This window comes from Carettochelys insculpta, chromosome 4 (genome assembly GCF_033958435.1).
Source record: "Carettochelys insculpta isolate YL-2023 chromosome 4, ASM3395843v1, whole genome shotgun sequence".
NCBI lineage: Eukaryota > Metazoa > Chordata > Testudines > Carettochelyidae > Carettochelys > Carettochelys insculpta.
In genome coordinates, this window is record NC_134140.1 from 116,993,340 (window position 1) to 117,014,066 (window position 20,727).

Here is a 20,727-nt window from a genome sequence, read left to right on the forward strand (position 1 = left end):
TACTATACTTTCAACCAACTTACCTGGTACAGAAGTTAGGCTTACTGGTCTGTAATTACCAGAATCGCTTTTGGAGCCTTTTTTTTTTTAAAAAAAATTGGGATTACATTAGCTATCTTCCAGACATTTGGCACAGAGGCTGATTTAAGTGATAACTTACATACCATAGTTAGAAATTTTACAATTTCATATTTAAGTTCGTTTAGAATTTATGGGTGAATATCACCTGGTCTTGGTGACTACCATTTAATTTATCAATTTATTCTAAAACTTCTTTTATTGATGGTACAGTCCCTCAGATGTGGCAGCTAAAAATAATGGCTCAGGTTTGGGAATCTACCTCACATCTTCTGAGGTAAAGCCCAATGGAAAGAGCTCATCTGTCTTTTCCTCAATGCCCCTATCTTCCTGGAGTGCTCTTTGAACTCCTTGGATCATCACATGGCCTCACTGACTCTTTGGCAAACTTTTTGCTTCTGATGTACTTAAAAATGCTGTTAGTTTTTGTGTCTTTTAGTAGCTGCTTTTCCAATTCTTTTCTGGTCTGCCTAAGGCTACTTTTATACAAAATTAGACTGCAGAAGAAGAAGGAGCGATGAAGAAATAGTAAGGAAACTGGGGAGCAAGATGATTGTTAGAAGGTAGCTCCCCTTGGTCCATAAATATACTTTATAAGAACATTTTGCACTCAATTTTGTCCCACTGAGGTCCTTTCTGACCAGAAGTGGAACAAAATGCTAAACTCTATTGTACTCTCAATGAGAGAGAAAATAGCACATTTAATTTAAATGCCAGGCAACACTATTTAACACACATAGCATAAAATAATTACATAAATTCTTCCTGAACACAGTATGATTTAGAAAAATCAGAACAAGTGCTTTAGGCTTTCTTGGGCTGGGGCAGGCTGGTGCATGCTGTGGGGGAGGAACAGAGGTATTTTGTAACTCAGACACTAGGCCTATTAAAGGCTAGTATCTCAAAGAGTAAGTGAGGATGCATGCATAAAATCAACAATAAACTAGTTATGTTAGACAGAGACCATAAATCACTTTAGCTGCGTCTACACGTGCCAGCTACTTCAAAGTAGCCGCGCCAACTTCGAAATAGCGCCCGCCACGTCTACACGTGGCGAGCGCTATTTCGAAGTTGAAATCGACATAAAGCAGCAAGACGTCGAAGTCGCTATCCTCATGAGGAGATGGGAACAGCGCCCTACTTCGACGTTCAACGTCGAAGTAGGGCACGTGTAGCCGATCCACGTCCCGCAACATCGAAATAGCGGGGTCCGCCATGGCGGCCATCAGCTGAGGGGTTGAGAGACGTTCTCTCCAGCCCCTGCGGGGCTCTATGGTCACCGTGTGCAGCAGCCCTTAGCCCAGGGCTTCTGGCTGCTGCTGCTGCAGCTGGGGATCCATGCTGCATGCACAGGGTCTGCAACCAGTTGTCAGCTCTGTGGATCTTGTGCTGTTTAGTGCAACTGTGTCTGGGAGGGGCCCTTTAAAGGAGCGACTTGCTGTTGAGTCCGCCCTGTGACCCTGTCTGCAGCTGTTCCTGGCACCCTTATTTCGATGTGGGCCGCTTTGGTGTGTAGACATTCCCTCGCAGCACCTATTTCGATGTGGTGCTGCGCAACGTCGATGTTGAACGTCGACATTGCCAGCCCTGGAGGACGTGTAGACGTTATTCATCGAAATAGCTTATTTTGATTTTGCTACATCGAAATAAGCTATTTCGATGTAGCATTCCCATGTAGACGTAGCTTTTGTGGTCTGGCAACATCCATGGTGCTGTCAGAGAGCTCGGGTGCCCAAGAGTCAGCCAGCAGCTCAGAGCCTGGCAGGGCTGGGAAATAGGGTTGCAGCAGCCTGGCAGGGGAGCCAGAGGCCGTGCCATCCCGGCAGCCAGCTGAGGGCAGCCGGCTGGGGCTGGAAGTGGAGCCAGTGGCAGGCTGGGGGTGGGGGGGGGGGCTTCCCCTGGTTCAGCAAATTCCCTTGTTCAGGACGAAGTAGGTCCAGAGGGTGCCGAATCAGGGAGGTCCAACCTGTATTGTTTGGATCACTGTAGTCCAATGTTTTAAAAGATAGTATCTTTACGCAGATGACAAAACTAAAACAACACACAAGTGACAGGTATACTCGTGATGCCCAAAACCTTTCACTTGAAAGAAAATACATACTTAAAGCTGCGTGAGTGTGCATAAATCTCTGAAGTTTAGAGATGGTAGTGACTAAGCTAATTTTAGTAAATTCTAGAAAAGATATTATTCCCTTGAAGTTCCTTTGAACTTTGCTGTGCAAGATTATCAATTTAGGCTGTGATCCTGGCACAGCAAACAACCACTCTTCTCCATGGAAGGATCAGATTTTACCACTTTTGTTTGCACTGAATAGAATCTTTCACCTCTACCCATGCCTCCAAAACCAATGGGACATTTCATTTATTAAAAGACAACTCAATATTTGCAAAGGGGAAGAATCTCAAAGAGATGCATTAGCTACTAACTCTATGTGCACACCTGTTTTCCAGTTATGGCTTCTAACTCTGAGGCAATATGTCTATTTAAGTTTATGCCCCTTGTTAATAAATATTACGTTTGCTTAATGCTGAAGCTCATATTTGGTATATGATGTTCCAACACATTTTTTGCCGTCTCTTCTACTCCTCAGGTGAGAACCCCATAATTCCTGGTATCTTTCACAAAATCTCGCCTTTGTTCTAACGGTTCATATAAAACAGGTGCTAAGGACCCACACTGCTTTATTTTCATAAACTTTATTCCACTTCTCTGAGTACCTGACCATATTTATTGTACATACAGTACCTTTCAAATGGTTAGGCAAAGGAGTAGCCCTTTGGAAAGCAGCAAAGACACAGCATAAACGGAACTAGTACTGTAGTAAGACTTTACCTTTCTCCCACAGGCCCAGGTTATCACTCTGTCCAATACCACAAACCCCTAGGTTGGGTCTACACAGACCTGTAGTGCTGGCAGCTTCATGGAAATGAGTGGTCTCCCAATTGCAAATGTTTGCTCATCAGCATAACTGCACAGCTAATGAGCATAGCCGCACAAGATCTAGCTACCAGTAGAGGCTGCTGCCAGCACTAAACAGGCCATGCAGATATGCCTCTGCTGGCAAAAGCCCCCTCTGTCGACAGCCCCTTATGTTTGAGGCACATCTACCTCGGCCTGTTTACTACCAGCCACAGCCTCTGGCAGAAGAGAGATCTCGTGCGGCTATACTAATTAGCCACATGATTATGCTAATGAGCAGCCATTTGCAATTGCGAGACAGATGGCACATTTCCATGAAGCTGCCAACACTACAGGTCCACGCAGACCCAGCCCTAGAGAGGTAGAAACGTTCTCAGACTCAGGTTTCCTTTATGGTATGTTGTGCTTGTCCTGTAGGCTACAAGAGTTCAAATTCCACTTCTCATTCATTATCCGCATGAGGTCAAATGAGATGTTTTTTAAGCAGCCCAGGTTTTTTAATCGGTTGATACTTGAGAAAAAAGTAGGTCTGTTTGTAAAAACCAGCCAGTATATTTTCACATTTCTGAGTATACAAAAAATATTGAGCCACTAGGAAGTGCATAGACTTCATCCCTTCACCCTCACAGAATTGTACAATACACACCAGAGCCAATCTGTTATTGCAGTGACTGATCCTGCCTCACTGTAACTCTGCTTGGGGCACAATAAACCAAAGCTTTTAAAATAGAAGTAATCCCAGAATGCTGCCAGACAGGGAACTATGTTAGCTCCATCCCTGAACAAACAGTGGTTCACTGCACAGGCAACGTACTGAATCAGGACGGGGAGGGGAATACAGTTCATTTTACATTACTTAAATGACCCCATTAATATAAGTCACTGAGAAGTGCTGTGACTAAAGTGAATCAAAATGAAGATTCAACTTACAGAGTAAGCAGATGTAATGGACTCAATCATGGAAAAGAGGGTAGGAATTAAACAAATATATCGCCATTCTTACTAATTTTGGATCAAGGGTGAAGTTAAGCAGGTGAAAGGGCATGCTAGAGTGAAAAAGGCTACAGAACACAGATTCTCCTCTCTCTCTATTAGGAGATGAGGATTCCTGAACAGAATTTTTATCATTCTTTCTTAGTATAACATCAGACAGGTGATTTAGTTAATCTTTTGTTACACTCTAATCTATTAATTTTTGAATGAAGGCGCAGTTTAACATTTGAGCCTTCACACTCCTAAACACAACAGGCTTACAAGTCACCCTCTTATTGATTCTCAGCACCTTGTTTCAAACTGCAAAGATAAGCAAGAGGGATGATAAACAGTTTCCCACAGAAATATAGTTCCTAACGTTTCACTGACCACTAGAGGGTGCATACAGCATTAGTTCACTCCTGAAACGCTGGCAGTATTGTTAATACAGAGGGTCTAATCAGCATCCATCATCCCAAATGCTATCTTTTAACTGTAGATGTTTTAGCTAAAGACCCACTGGATTCCTGGAGGAAGAATATTTCCAAGATATAAATAGATATTAATTATATGAGAAAGAGTTACAAGACCCAAAATCCACTGATTTCATATTAATGATTAGCTTAGCTAACAAAACTAGCCTCTCGGTTTGTAACTTGATTCAATCCAAAAGAAAAAGTTTTCCAAGAGCCTTGAAAGATTTTAGCAGAACTGTGTGTCCTAGGTCACTTTGTTTTCCCAAACTTTCCCTTCTAACTTTCCCGTCAAGCTCAATTTGCTGGCAGAGTTCTGACAATGAACATAGAAATACCTTTCAAGGCTAGGAGATAAAACTGCTACTGGTTGCAAGGACAGATCACTGTAGTGATGAAGTTAAGGAGATGCAGCAATGGAAAATATTTTTTTTAAATAGAGAACTTCATAACTTTATTCAGTTATTGCCTGTCATTTATTGTACCTGGACAATTAATACTGAACCTGTACCTAACATTTTTAAATGTGAAAAAAATATATGACTGGGAAGCAGAAGGATAATATTTATAGCTACTTGGGAAGAAAGAATGGTCTGCTGAACAGTACATGTACTCAGATGTAATTTTCCAAGCTAAAGCTCTGGTACAATGAGCTTGTTAATTAAAAATCATACTTTACATTTAAGCTTTCTGAGGTGGGATGAAATACAGAAAATACACTATAATTCACTGGTTTATTTCAAGTTCTGCTAATGAAGCATGTCCTGCTCCAGTGCTCTGGCACACAGAGCAAAGTCCAAGCAAAGGCTATGCTGACCTTAAGAGAAAAAGATTTTAAACATATGCCCTGTGGGGCCAACAAATATACTCTAGACCACTTAGAAAAGTCAATATATTCTGTCCCCTGCTGAGATGGAATGCTTTCTAGAGTGCCAAATGAAGATGGTAGGCAGCAAGCCTTTCCTTGTCATATTTATGGTTTAGGAAACAGGATAGCTGGCTTGCTCTTCTTCCAGGCAGTTCATTTCTAAAATGCCACGTGTGTTCACATTACAGAGTAATCCTCCACCTTTCTACCTGCTCAAACCCAGAAATCAGCAGACGGAAGGTCTCTTAAACTCAAGAGCAGCTCAGAGAATCCAGCCACTTCCCCTAACATTTCTTTCCGGGAGCTCAAACAATTTATTTCACTCCTGCTCATTCATGAGATGCATCAGCCCTTAAATCCACACCAGATTTCCACTGTTGTTTTGGGCTAGTAGTATGATTAGCACTGTTGTGGCACAGTCGCTGACTTTTGACATAACTGGTTTTCAACAGAGAGATGTCATTTTAAAAAAAATTGGGGGTGGGGAGTTGCAAAGTTGTGCCAGCATATAGTATATTATGTGTGATTATGTTATACCCTACAAAGCTGGAAAGAGCATACGAGTGTGGGAAAAGTGTAGCAAGTAAATAAGTGGGTCTCAGCCTATCCAAACTACTGTGCACCTGTCAGGAGTCTGTCTGATTGCCCTTGTGTACCCCCAAGTTTCACCTCCTTTGAAAACTTCTTGCCTACAACACCAGACATAAAACTTGATATGTATCACTGCATGCCATTACTGAAAAATTGCTTACTTTCTCATTTTGATCATGGAATGTCAATATGATACTTACGTTTGAAGGTTCAATGAGTCTTGAGTCTTCTATTAGCTCGTGGGGAACTCTGCCAGTGGCTGTGGGGGGAAATTATCCTACTTACTATGGTGGGTTCCAAACCAAGGACCTTATAACCAACACTCATAGGGCGCTCACTTCAATTTACTGGTGCTACTTCCTTGGGTTTCTTACCCCCTACTCTTTCAGTTGCACCCCCTCACTTTAAGTTTAAAATTCTTAAATCCACTCTCTCCCAGATAAAGCTTATGCAGCCCATTAATTTCCAATGGACAAAGAGAAGCACCCATCTTGCCCCTTTGGCCTCAAAAGCAGCTAACCTGATAAAGGCCTGAAACTCCCTTCATTGGATCCTAACGAACTTTGACTGGCTACTTCCATGCAGCCTCTCCAGGCCTGAAGGATACATTTTCAATGCTACTTTCTTGGGAGGGGATATAGTTGGCTTTTGGGGGCCTTTAGCAGGTACATTTAATCCCTCCAAAAGTAAATCAGAACCATCAACAAAACAAACTTTGCACTATCCTACAGCAGCATATAAGTCTGAGATGATGATACTGACCGAACTACTTGATGTTTTTTGGAAAACCCTGAATAAAATGCAGTGTGATGTTTGACACTGCATACATTATTTCTAAAGTAGAAAATTCTTTGCTTTCTTAACCTGACCAACACAACTATTACTTCAACCATTGGTTAAAGGAACAAACCTTAGTCACGTTGGGGGAGGGATAGCTCAGTGGTTTCAGCACTGGCCTGCTAAACCCAGAGTTGTGAGGTCAATCCTTGAAGGAGCCATTGAGGAATCTAAGCCAAATAGATTTAAAAAAACCACATCTGTCAGGGATGGTGATAGGCCCTGTTGTAAGGGCAGGGGACTGCACTCAATGAACTCTGAAGGCCCCTTCCATGTCCCCAAGATAAATTAGACTTCCTACATGAAAAAGAAAAGATTAAGCTCAATGACCAAGGAAAGCTGGTGCCCACAAATACTAGCTTCTGTAAATGTGCACATGCACAGATGCTGAATAATCTTACACTCTGGTATTAAGTTCTCTTATGGCACCTGCCTGTTACATTTCTGTTATAGATTTCTGAAACTGAGGCTTCTACAGGATAAACCTCTCTAATCCAGCACTTTCTCGTCCGGCACCAGCAATAATCTGGCATGATTTTAGTTTGCCGGATGACCATTTATCATGGGTATGGCCAAGTATCATGGGGTCCCAGAAGGATTGTTTACAGCCAAACAAACTTCGTTCTGTGCTGTTATTTAGCTATAATTTACCCCTAAATTTCTTCTAAGAGCCCAGTAAGCAGTAGAAGGGTTAGTAATGCTGTCAGCCAATAACGACCTCCCGTGGTCTGGCATATTCTCTTGTTTGGCACCAGTCTAGTCTCAAGGGTGCCATATTAGAGAGTTTCAACTTGTATTTGTTTCTGTAGTGGAAGGATGAGCAAGACTTTGAAGTGTTGTCTCAATGCTAGTCTGTCTACCAAATACCCTTACTTTTCCCCTTTAAAAATATTAACTCAGATTGCTGTAAGCCAGTGGTAGGCATCCTGTGTCCCACAGGCCACATGCTGCACATTGGGGTTCTATTTGAGGCTACAAAGATGTTTTGTTTACTGCTACCCACACACAGGGTTGCCAGATGCTGCTGGTTCCCATTTGCATATGTTTTTTTTCCAACCAATATTATTAAAGTGACATACACATAAAACAAAAGCATATGAAGTGAGGTGGCGATTGTACACGACACTGACTGTAAAAGTTATGCATGCCCACTGCATGCAGTCAAAGTGCTGCTATGATTCAATCAGAAAACCCTGCAAATTCTAGGTATAGAAGCACAGTTAGCAAAACTACTTTGTCCCAAGAGATTGTCCTGGTTACAACAATCTTGCAGCTCAGTGAGCTGAAGGAGGCCCACTCTTTCCCCCAGAGTAGGGGAAAAGAACAAGAATCTGCACAGAAAAAGACCTGAGAGTCCCTTTCTACAGATGATATTGGCTCACATAGCATGATTTTCCATTCAGCCTCTAACAAATAAGCTTCTTTCAAGGTTCCTGTTCTTCCAGGAATGGAGAATTAGCAAGGTGGTTTTATGAAGGAGGAGCAGCATTATACATAAAGTGCACATTATAATTAGACAAATATGAGTTATTTGTCACAGCTTCAGAAAAGGCATAAATGTTATGAAAATTAAATCAATAACCAAAATATTCTTTCCCTTAATTACCTGCCTCAACCCTATTCCACAACTGCATCTTGAGGGGTTTTCCCACGACCACTCATGAAGTCTTCTCTATACTGACAGCAGTACAGCATTAATTAGCCTATCTACAGAAGAAGTGCAAGAACTCACCACAAATAGCAAGTCCCTGTACACCTGGAGAGGCCAGATATGGACACGAGTACTCAAAAAAAAAAAAAAAAAAAAAATTTAAACAGGCTAGCCATGCTAGCCAGAAGACCTCATATACATTACTTGATCTTAAAACCCTGTAAAAGCTCTAACAGGTCCAATACAAAACAATAACATTTGAATAATGAATTTATCTATGCCTCCATGCATGCCCATGCACACACACAGTAACTTCTGTAGATAGATAATTCTAGTGTACATGTAGCCACACTCTCTGGCTACATCTACACTAGAAGCATCTGCCTATAGAAGTTACTGTCAGAAGAGATGTTCCAACAAAATTTCTGTTGACAGATTTCATCTCCACATAAAAGCAGATTGATCTTTTGATCCACTCTCTCGACAAAAGGGTCCCCCAGAATGTCTACATGGCTTTTTTGTTGACAAAACCCCAGTTTTGTTGCTGGAACTCTGTAGTGTTGATGTAGCCCCTGTATTTCCCTCTTACTCCCTTCATATGATATTTTTTTAAACCTCAATTCTTTGAGGTAGAGGCTGTTTCTTCCTTTGTATTTCAGCAGTGCCTAGCACACTGAGGGTGCTAATGGAATACAAATAATACTGATACACAATGCTGTGGACTGAATCTCAACCCTGGGAAATGTTTGGAAAAGGAGTCATATTTTGCTTGTACAATTGTAGGCTAATTAAAAGAAAGCATAAGACTATCCACAATCACAGCCAGCTATGAGGCTCTGCATTTAGCACTAGCTTGCAATGAAATAAATAACCAAAAGGATAACCTCTGGCCCCAAAAACAGCGTTTGCAAAACAAGCACAAGAAACTTCTCAGCAGAAAGGAGCAAAACTGTTGAAACATGTCACTTAACATTTCATGTCACAACTGCAGGCACACCTAAATACACAGCCAAGAACAAAAGGTAATGTTCTAGTGGGAATTACTAAGAGAAAAGTATTTTTCTGCTGGGTACCCACAGCCTGCACATATAGAAGCTTCAGTGGAGCTGGTATTCCTTCTCAGTCAGCTAGTTACATGGAATGAGAGTAGATTGCACAAATGGAATACAAAACAAAGTTAAACCAATTTACTCAACAAAACACTTATATTTTACACAAGTGCTTTAAAGCTACATAGGTTGTTTGAGCTCCCACATGAGCAAGCCGGCTGGCCTGATATTCAAGAGCAAATCACGCTAATACAGATCCAAACCCAAGCATGAGAGAGCTGCAAAGAACCATTGCAACTCTCACAATTTTATTGCACATCTCAAAATATTTAGTGTTTTTTTCATACACTCTCAGCTCCTGGAGTCAGGTGAGAACCTGTATTTTCCTTAAAAACAGAAGTTTCTATCCCTCATGTTTGCAGAAGAAGGTCTGAAAATATAAACTTGAACAGCACAAAAAAGCCAAAAACCAAATAGAAAAACCAGAGCTGATAAAGTTGAGGATTTTGTTTTGGAGGGGCTTTACACTCACTCTGCTGTCCTGATTCCTGGGCCCACCATTACAAGAAAACAGACTCCTTCCTCTTCTCATTACTCTCATTGCCATTGGTTTGGTGAAGTCCCACGAGGACCACTCTACCAATGATTGGCCCCTTCCATTATATCTGTTTTGGGAAGCACCTCCTGCAAGGATCCTCCTATGTGTACTGACATCAGGCACAGGCAGGAAAGAAGTGGCATCACATCATCATTCCTACAGTCAGTCAGCATGGAGTTTGTGACTCTTCTCGCCTCGATCCCAGAGAGAAAGTCAGACTTAGGTGATTGTGTATAGACAAAATTGGCTTTCCTTGACTGCTCCTGGCCATCTGAAAGAGAATTTCTTCCTCCACTTCATGACATCAATAACCCAGCAAAACGACTGACCAATAGGCTAACTTGGCTCCTCCCCCAAAGTTAGAGCATCTCTAGATAGGTGCATGAAACAACAACTAAAAGCTACCTATAAAGATTTACAGCTCTTGCATAATTTGTACATTTGGTTATACTGAGATTAACATGAATACAAAGTGTAAAAGAAATCAAACTAGAGAACTATTAAACTATTTCCTGTTACTGCTCCATCTGTCCATATCCAACTGTTTTTCCATCTTTGATTGTGAGCTTTTTATTTCATTTTTGTACAGTGCCTATTGCTATTGAGTCCTGGTCCATGACTTGGGCTCCTAGGCACTATGATCAAAAAGACAATATTTAATAATGAAAGTCAAATTGCACCATTTTAGGAAAGGAATATTAACAATTTTTGACACAATTCTGCTCTGTTTGTTTGCCCCAAGCCCCTCTTAAGCATGGTCAGGCTTGGTGCAACACTGTAAGAACAAATCAATATTCAGCAGCTGGTGTAGCTAGATCTACAGAAATACGGGAACCTACTCATTCACAACTTCCACTCACTTAAAATCCATCAGTAGTTAATAGTTCTGTTTTATATCTTACCTAAAAAACAGTGTGTTTTAGTTGAAGTGTTGGGGGGCTATCACAGCTCAGTTATGGACACTAGCTTTTGTCCTCTTCACATCAATGGAGGGCCTAGGCAATAAGTTTACACTAGTCAGGTGCTGACCAGGGCAAGGTGATGTATTTAAGGGGTGCGAGGTTGGGAGCTTGCAAGATTTGCTGGTGCCTTTCTCTATGTGATTCATGAGTGGCTCAGGGAACATTCATGCAATTTAGCTGGGTGTGTGGTTCCACATGATATTGTAGCGAGTGACGACAACACCTGGAGGGGTTTGCTGCTTGTCACTATCAAAGCATTGTTAGAGATAGCCCAGGCTGTAGAGTTAAGGGGACACAACAGTACCTCAGGTTTCAGGTTATACTGGGGATCCTGTCACTTCTGTTCAAACCAATTTATTTTTACTTCACTTTAAAAAATAAATCAATACTCAAGGTTAAAAGATAGAATAGTCCGAACAAACCAAATGAAGACACATTGTTGCTACTTCATCTTTTACTTGCTTTGCTGTCCCTAGGAGTCTCCACACAGTAGATTGTAGATGATGGCATATACCGTGTGTATTGCAAATGTGTTAACATGTCACATAGAAGGATATAGCATGAGCCTTAAACCTGTAGTGACTTATGTGTGCTAGCTTGCCTGAACCTTAAATTTATTTTAATGCACTCTCGTTTTTAATGAGTTACTCTCCTAAACAGTCCTCCAGAATCTGAAAATGAGTGCCAAAGTCTATATTTTCTTAACACAAAGGAAAAATTTCAGGGCTGTCAACTGACAAATTTCATTCAGGAAAGTGCTATATTCTTTAAGCAACAAGTTAATCTTCACTGAGCTATGAATGGTAAACAATAAACAGATTTTACATGTTGCTTCCAGGAAAGAAGTTTAAAAGAATCCCCTTTTTATGTAAACCAGTTTTTAAAATTAAACCCTGAACGCAAACAAATTAAAACTAATCAACTCAGAAGCCCATATATGAGGAGGAGGTTGTTGAAAAGTTATGGCATGTAATGGAAAGAGACTCATTCTTCAAATGTTCTGTGTGACTGTCTATATTGGGAGGAGAGGAGGAGAAAAAGCTTTCTTCAATCTCAGCTATAAGTTTATTATGAAAACCCATTTTTTTCTGTTATTAAAGAACACCTTGTAAGCACCAGCCAAGCAGCAGGGAGAGTTTCTCTCTCCTTCTAATTGATTATACTGTTTTACGTGAGATGTTTGAGCATTGCCATTAGCTACTACCCTACTCTTCCTGCATAGCCATCATAGCAATAACTCGCATTTTAGATAGCAATTCACTCAGTATCTCATACCCAGATCTTTCTTTTTGCTTTCTTCTATTAAAAAGAGCACAACATGCACAGGGTGACATAAGAACAGGTTCCGCTGGAATTGCAATCCAGGTACTGCAAGAAATACACGCTTTAAAATCAGCAATTAATAAATTACTAATGAATAGTGTTCTCATTCCCAAGTTCTGACTTTCTGCTGTGGTGAGTGTTCCCACATCAACAGCAATTGCCCTTTCCAAGCACATTCCTAAATAAGAATCAGCAGAATATTCCCCAGAACACAAAAGAAGTACACTCCCAAGAAAATTTTACACATCAGGCAGTACTGCTTATTAGCCAGAATATATACCCCATGACTTGCTTACTGATGCAGTGGCCTCAAAGGACAACAAACAGGAAAGGACACAAAGCAAATGTGACACTGAACTAGCTAATTGCTTACCTTCAAGCTTCTTGTTTTAACTCTGTTTCCTCCTAGTCATAGCTTGGAGCAAGACACTTCAGATTTGCCAAGAGAAGATTAAATCTGACATTGGGGGAAAAAAAAGCCCACTTTGTTTAAAAGCAGAAATCTGAAATAAAATTGCCTTCAGTACAACCAATGACTTCTCTCTCTCTTTCTCCCTCTCCCTCTCTCTTTCTCCCTCTCTCCAGGGCTGCTACGTAGTGGACTATAAATATTGGCTACAACACTTGCTCAGTGCTTTACTTGCTCATGGCACAGGTCTGTGTTACTGTACACCGTGGTATTACTCGGATGAAGTTCTCAGCTGCTCAGACAAAGCCATGGATTGGCTCTCTCTCTACCCTGCAACACTCTGCCTGGAAATACCATTTTGCTGCCAGCTTTACAGATGCTGTGGACCTTTCCTGGAGGCCCAAATTAGCCACAGAAGGGTACTTTTGAGCCTCATCTGAAGAAATCTCTCTCTCTACAAGCAGGTGGGGAAAGGGAGTGGGCAAAGAGGGAGGAACTTCCTTTCTTTTGGCCAAACAGCATAATTTCCAACCCCTCTTAGAAAGTTTATATCCAAGTATTTTTCAGCTAGGATCATAACATTTGATTACTGCATCATGTGGATGTCAAAATTTCCTGGAAAAACATTTTCTGTAAAACTATCTTCTTGAATAAAAATAATAATGTGTTTTCCATAGAGTTAAAGGTGTGCAGAGGTTTCATAGTTGGTAGTAAAACACCAAAAGAACACAGAGTATATTTTCAGTGTGGTGGAAAAATATATCTTAAAATACCTCTGAAAATATTTGCCCACCCATGTCAGATGCTTGGTAACCACAAAACTTGAAGTCATATTCATATACTCAACAGAATTAACAAAAGTAACAAATACATCAACCTAAGAGCTTGGGGAAGAATGGTACTTTCATTCCAGGGAGAGCTTTAAAATCTGGTTTTATTCTCATTCACAATGAAAACACCACTTCAAAATTCTCTGCAACATGCATCCACCTCTCTCCATCCAGCTCTACTGGGAGTCCCATGCTTCCAGGAAGATGCCCTAGAGTCTGGGATCCTGAAAGCCTCAACTCTGAAGCAGCCCATCTGGCAGGCTGTCCCAGACTCAGGAAGAATGGGCACCTGGGCAGCTGAGGGGGTGGGATCATGGGTAGAGCTCTACAAATCCATGGATATCCACTTTATATCCATCAAAACAAAAAAGCAGTCCCGTAGCACTTTAAGGACTAACAAAATAAACTGGACTGCTTTTTTGTTTTGATAGTCTATAGACTAGCAAGGCTATCTCTCTGTTACTCTGTATCCATGGGTTTCTGCATCCAGTGCAGATATGTACAGCCCATTTTTGTGAATATGAACGTGGATGCAGATACAAATTTTGTATCTAGAATCCTGCAAATTTTCAGGTATCAGCTCTAAAATGGTGGGTAGCCACATCTGTGAGTCTCCATGTGGATATCAACAGTTCATTTTTGAGGATACAAATACAAATTTTGTACCCATGCAGGGCTCTAATCCTGGGAAACAGGAATGCTGGGGCTCCCAGGTTCTTGGTCTCCTGTCACTCACTGCCAAGTAACTACATAGAGGAGCTGGCAGGAAACCATGCAGGTTTTGAAAACCGGTATTCATTCAAATGAAGAAGGTCCTGCATAACTTTTTTGAATTTGATGGTCTGGCAAATTCCAGTGAAAAGACACTCTGGTTACATGTTTACAACCAGCTCCAATATGTACTTGTGACTATCGTTTAAAAAAATCAAGCCAACATCAACTGTGCCATATTATTTTACTTAACAGCCATAGTCTTATACTTCATACAAGACCATGAGTCCTTTTGTATGACAGTGCAGGGTGGAGTGGAAGATTGATGGAGCCTCTTAAGGTTCAGCATGCACCACTTCCTGAGCACTGGAGATGAGCTATATAGTAAACCGTCAATTTAACGGACCCAGATATAATGGACTTTGGAAACAACAGATGCTGTCTGCCAGCCCCACAACCTCCCACCCCAAATAAATGCTAGAGGCTCACCAGAGCCGCTGCCAGGGCTGGAGGAGCTGCTGGAATGGCTGGAGCTGCCACCGTAGTGGCTGGGGCCACGACAGTGTGCAGGAGCTCTCCTCTCCCAGCCCCGTGTGCATGGAGCATGTCGGAGCTTGGCTGCCATTGTCTGCAATGGCCCTGAGCAGCAGCCATGGTGTTGGAGGCTGCTGCCTGCTGCCAGACTGGGGGCAGCCATGCTCTACCTCCACACAGGTGGCTCAGAGACAGGTACTGGAGAAGCCACAGTGCTGGCAGCTGCAGGAGGTGGAAGGAGCCAGGATGGCATTCAGCTGCTCTCCTGGTAACTAGGAGAGGAAGATGGAGGTGTGAAATGAAGAATGGGGCAGAAGGGAATAGGGGGACAGAGGACTGGAATGAGTGATGGGCTGGGAAGCTTAGTGAATCATCATACAGTATAACCATTTGGATATAACGGACCTTCGGCATTAACGGACACCCCTCCCCCCTCTATTAGTCTGTTAAATCAAGGGTTTACTGTACTGCACATGCCAAAGGTGGAAGGACTCAAAAGGCTGGAGATGGGGCTAAGAAACTACTGCTGAACACAGCTCGGGCATGGAGGCAAACATGAGAATACATATGTTATACATGTCACAGCAACACAGATATTCCAGTACCTTGAGAAGCATTATGCCTGCCTTTATCACATGCAGATATGTTTCCCATCACTACAGGTTGGCTGCAACGTATCTGACCATACAATCCAGTGCTCCTCCAGTGGTATGAAGCCATAATTTAGTTTTTCAAAAGGGAAACACCAGCATAAATTTAAGTATGGTAGTGATTGGTTTGCATTATAAATATATTCCCCAGCATGACTGGCCTTCTCTCTTACTTTTAGGAATTAACCTAGCACAACAAGCCTAGTCTGATAGGGCCCTGAAGGTCGTAACAGACGATAAACAGTAACAGATGATAAACAGTAACAGTCCACAGGATTCTGATTCACCTGGCAATGATGATGTTGGGATAGCTTATAAGCACAGAGAGTTCATCAACCCACACCTTCACACCACATTAGCATTTCTAAGAGGCAGCTCAGAAGGTTGATTTTCTCCTGCACCTTCGTCCTTTTATTACTGCACAGGCATGAAAAATTACCCTTCTCATTAGTCACTTGCTGGTACGGTACAGACATTGCTCTGTTTCTCAGAAACCCTTGTTTTAGAAAATTCTTCACGGATTGCACAGTCCCATTTTCCTTTCAAAAAATGGGAATTATGCTTCCATGAGTAATCACTAACCCTTGCTGAGCTGCCAGATGGAAGCTCTTCAAACTAATTTGCTTTGTTATAAGTTCTCAGTGCTCCTATGAACTGCACAGAGCACTCATCCAAAATGCATTTAACTGAATGTGATGGTATCATTATGCCACAGAGTCAACCTTTAAGCTGCCACAAATAACTCCCTGGATAACCAGAAAACAAACAAAACGGCTTAATAAAATCAAGCAAGCTACTTAACTGCTAAGCACATCTCACAGTGTGGTGTAAGATAGAAAACACCTTCTATAGCTTTAGAATGGCCTCCTTGACCACTTATAGCTGTAGAATGATATATTTTATTATGGACTGATAAAAAGAAACCAGCTTCTATGTTTCTCCACCACTACAAAACAAAACCTGGGACTAATAAGCATTAACATGTCTTTCCAAAGATAAAATTAAGACATCTGAAGAACAACTAAGAGCAAGAGGGGAAAAGAAGAGGAATGAACTGCATCATTAAGAAACGCAGTAAGGGAAAAAATGTGTCCAGTAATTTTATAAAGCCAGAAGACTCACGACAGAGGATAAGAACAGGATTTATCCAAAAAGCCTGGATTGGCAAATAAAAAGTAGTTAACATATTGAAAAAATTCAAATCTACTACATATTTTACAGTTGTGCATCTGTCTCTGTGTGTGTGTGTCTGTCTGTCTATCTGTGAGTCTGTCCAATAATTCCTCCTAAATGGTAAGCGCTAAGACCACCAAACTTGATACATGGTCTCCTCATAACATACCTTAAAGCAAGGTCAGGGTTTGACTGTGTCAGGACAATGGGATGCACATGGAGTGCAACTGTTTCACATCAAATGGGAATATAGGGGTGTGAGAGCAGGGGCAGTTACACTCATGAATGACCACAGAGGACAAGCAAGGACCACAGCCCAAAGAAGCAGCTGTTGACTAGCAGCAGGGACCCCAGCACCCCAGATTGCTCTGAGAAGGTGCTGCAGACCACCACTGTGGCCAATGGGCCCCACCACCCTGGGGTGCCTGCAGCCCTCCATCCCCCTTCAAGGTCACACAGCCTCCCCCGCCTGCCGCAACTCCCCCAGCTGGCTCCAGGAGAAGCCAGCAGGTGCCCTGTGCACCCTCCCTCCCTTCCCCTGGGCCAGTACTAGGGAGAAGCCACTGGGAGGGCCATGCAGGCCTGCCACCTCAGGCTGGCCCAGGACGCCAGCAGCGCTGTGTAAATCTTCTAAGACTCTGTATATTTACGAAACATCTTATTTCATTTTCTTTTATTGCCTTCGTTAAGACACTGTAAATCCATGTAAAAAACTCTATTGAAAAAAGTTCAGAATTTGGCAAGAACAAAATACCCATATCACCATTAGACACTGTCTTTGCAAACCCTGCTTTCATAGGGAAATTATACTATCCCTAAGTTAAATACCCCTTTGTATTCATGCATCTGCCTTTCAGAATGCAAACTCACAGCTGGATCACCTTTTTCCTTTTAATGAAATAAGAAAGTCAACAAACTACAATTTTACTCAGCCCCAGAAAGATTCCTCTCAAATTGAAAGAATATTCTTATAGAGATTATGGGGCCAACTCTGCAAAATGATTGGCATTCATTTGGAGATGCTAAATTCATGGACAGTTACGGCCATGTGAAAATCTGTGGTGTTATCTTTCATCATCCTTATCATTGCAATCTGATAATTTAACAAGTACGAGATGGTCTAATTTGAGTTACCCTGAATTCATTTCGGTTCTTTGTTTTCTTTTTTTTTTTTTACTTTTGTAGAAGCCAGAATTACAGAAAATTCACAGTATCCCACAGAATCCTGACAGGACAGGGGCTTACCTGTAACCACATTTTTAGGTTTTAAACCAGGACATTAACCAAAGATGTAAATGTACAATTTGATCATCAAGCAGGATGTGTTGTACAAGATTTGATGTTCCTTTATAGCTATAAAGCCACGATATTAATTTTCTACAAGCAATCTTACTGTTTTCCTTGATTAATACATGTTGTAGAACCAACAGTGGAAACTCCAGGGAAGTTCCTTGAACAGGCTATTGAAGCAAAATGACCAAGCACTATGATATTTCATCATGTTACCCTGCAATCAGCCAAGAAAAATAAGAAAATAAGTGCTCCTCAGTTTTTTCGCAATGTAGCGGAAAACTTCGGAGAACACATTTTAACCACACAAGCACATTTGTCATCTAGAATGGATGAATGTTCAAATGTAGAGGATGTGTAACTGTGGGTAGTCTTTGAATTCTTACCTGTATTCATCATGGCCTACTCTTGTGTACATATTACATGGTGAGAAAGAAGAGAAGTAACTATACAAGACGTTCAGGGAACATGAGGGTACTGCTGGATGTGTGTGAGGATTGAGGAATTTAAAGACAAAACCCAGGAATCAGTTATCAAAAGTATCTGAAGCAACTGCTATGAACAGTTCCATTGTTTCAACAGCAAAGTGGAAGGAATCATTCAGCATAATGAAGGCTATAACTAGCTAATTTGGCATCCCCCATGTTTATTTCACAGAAGAAGGGAAAATACATCAACACAATAATAACATAACATTTATTTATTACAGTTACGAGATTTGCATAAACAATCAATACGCGCCCCCTCAGCTACGCTCCTGAGGGAAGTGCCTCACTCACCATGCCCTTGTTACGGCACAGTGATGCAACATATCAAGAAAGTAGTTCTGTCAAGGGTCCATCCTTGTCAAATTACTATTTTTTATTTATCCAACTTCTTGGTCCACGACTAAAGAAGTTTGATTCTGAAGTTTAGTGTCCATAGGTGCTAGGATCTATCTGCAGTCGCTGGGATGCTAAACACTTATGAAGAAACAGAAAAAAGAACTGAAAATTATAGACAAAAAAACATGTGGAGGATTAAAGGGGGAGGATAAATTAAAAATGGAAAGAAAAAGGGATAAAGCAAAACAAGTTCATTAAAATATACCTATATTTATTCCTACACTTATGTGTTAGCCATCTTTACTGATAAAAAAGAAGTCACTTAAAGAAAATGGAGGTACAACCTCCATGATGATTTGTGAGCATCATACTCTCTTTTCACAATACAAAAGTAAAAACATATAACATACAACGTGTCCTGAAAGGATAGACGGGGACAGAAATGCTTAAGAAAATGTTGCTCAGTCCAAAACAAGCACCAGTCTCCAAAGCTTGTGAATAGGTTGCAAGAGCTTACACTAGATCATCAGAGCCAGTACCAGCACAGAAGTGTTTTTGAAAACAATCAGGACCCAAGCAACTTAGGGTTTCATAGATTAAAGGAAAAGGCGGTTGCTGCATGAATCCCTATTAATTGTTTTACCAATATACACGTAACACATTTTTCCTATTGCACGTGCCCACACAGTCTTGTCTCTTGTACACCTGTGCAGGTATCCTTCCAGTATCTATCTCCAACATTTTTGTGGGACTGCAAATAATTCCTAGCATACATCTAAATCTAAAAATAATGAAAGAAAAGTACATTATAGTTGTTAAATGGAAAGGTTTGAAACTGCGTGAAACAGAAGAAATCTTCTGGCCATAGATGAGGTCATTTCTTCACTTCAACAATCAGGAAATTTATGGAAATTATACCAATGATTTTCTTATATAGTATATTAATTGTCCCTAAATTAGGCAAATTAATTCATACTTCATTGATGCTTTCAACTTTAAGAAAAAATTAAAAATAAAGTAATTTTAGTGATCTCACATTGAAACAAACTACACCTGCTTGACTTTGGCCTCCCTTTTCTTTATGACCAAGAATTCACATTTACTCAATCAAAAAGGAAGCCAGCATGACAGTAGCGAACCAGATAAGCAGTGAAGTATAACTTCTGACAACACGGCTAAGCAGGATTTAGAAAACAGCTGCTAAGGATAATTCAAAAAAGACTTCATGTTTGTTGTTCTCATCATCATAATTGAGTGACAGAAAGCATATCACAAGATCAAGAAAATACAATTTGCTTCCAGGGCCTCAAAAAGATATAAAGGTATTTTTGCTATGATGTTTAGTATGGGAATACTGATAAAAAAAAAAGGTGCTTGTTAAAGCAGTGAACAATCAACAGCCTCAGACTTGATCAAAGTCAATGGAAGTTTTGACTGACATGTGAAGGAAACAGGAATGGGCTGTGCCTATTTCTTTTGTGGGCTTAATACTGCATATATCTTTAACATTTTATATATCTGAAACAACAAAAAATGAACACAGAGCAAGTCTGAATGAATCTAACACTTTGGGGGGGGAACTAATAATTCTCAGAAGCAAACACTACAAAGCCTATCAGTTCCAGGTTTATGTTTAGCTTCACCTGAGGAAAACTCTCAAATATTTAAGCATTCAGATGCACAATTAAGGCTACATGACTAGCCTTAACTCTCCCCACAGTGCCAATCCGAGAATTAGCATAAACTCAGAATTGTCTGAAATTACAAATAGAGGGATGCATGAATACAAAAACATGGAACTGCCACAAAAAATTGTCTGCAGATACATGTGAATTTACCTGGCTCTGCTCACCATGGACAGGAGTGAGGCTCCAAGTCACAGCCCTCCAAAAGGGCCTGGTCAGGAAGTGCTATGCTGCCAGCTGTGGGGAAGCTGGGTCTCTCCATTTGCCCTAGGCAGGGGGCCCTGGAGGGAGGGAAGTGG

At 41.1% G+C, this 20,727-nt stretch overlaps 1 protein-coding gene across 3 annotated transcripts in view; it reads right to left on the minus strand.

Annotated features, from left to right (window-relative positions):
• Positions 1-20,727, minus strand: part of BMPR1B (bone morphogenetic protein receptor type 1B) — a 355,830-nt gene that overhangs the window by 143,536 nt on the left and 191,567 nt on the right. The window contains exon 1 of one of the 3 annotated variants that reach the window (XM_074993579.1): positions 12,696-12,714. The exons of the other annotated variants lie outside the window; for them this stretch is intronic. The gene's annotated coding sequence lies outside the window, so the exon portion shown is untranslated. Of the gene's footprint in view, positions 1-12,695; positions 12,715-20,727 lie in introns of those variants that run through there. 3 annotated transcript variants of the gene reach the window in all.